This window comes from Crocuta crocuta, unplaced genomic scaffold (assembly GCF_008692635.1).
Source record: "Crocuta crocuta isolate KB4526 unplaced genomic scaffold, BGI_CrCroc_1.0 scaffold3369, whole genome shotgun sequence".
In the NCBI taxonomy this organism is placed as follows: Eukaryota; Metazoa; Chordata; class Mammalia; order Carnivora; family Hyaenidae; genus Crocuta; species Crocuta crocuta.
The window spans coordinates 82,650-82,896 of NW_027533254.1; the positions used below are offsets into that span (position 1 = coordinate 82,650).

General features: G+C 52.2%; 1 protein-coding gene across 1 annotated transcript in view; it reads right to left on the bottom strand.

The window, feature by feature from the left end:
- The window catches only part of IGSF1 (immunoglobulin superfamily member 1), a 14,033-nt gene that overhangs the window by 6,530 nt on the left and 7,256 nt on the right, over positions 1 to 247 (bottom strand). The gene's annotated exons all lie outside the window — the stretch shown is intronic.

A 247-nucleotide genomic window follows, 5' to 3' on the forward strand; every position in this document is an offset into this window, starting at 1 on the left:
CCCGCCCCCTCTCCCCTTCCCAGCCATTATCAAGTGTCAGCTCCCCGTGGCCCCTGATTAGGCAGTTGCTGGAATTGAGTTGTCAGATGTGAAAATGCTTTTGTAACCCCAGCTCTTAGAACCCCTGGAGCTCAGAGTGATCGGCAGCTCTGGGTGGTGGGTGTGGGGGGGGAGGGAAAAATCTTGGGTGTTTCTCTGTCATCAAGTTTAAGGTTGGAAGCAGTTTTTATTATGGCAGTATTGGTCC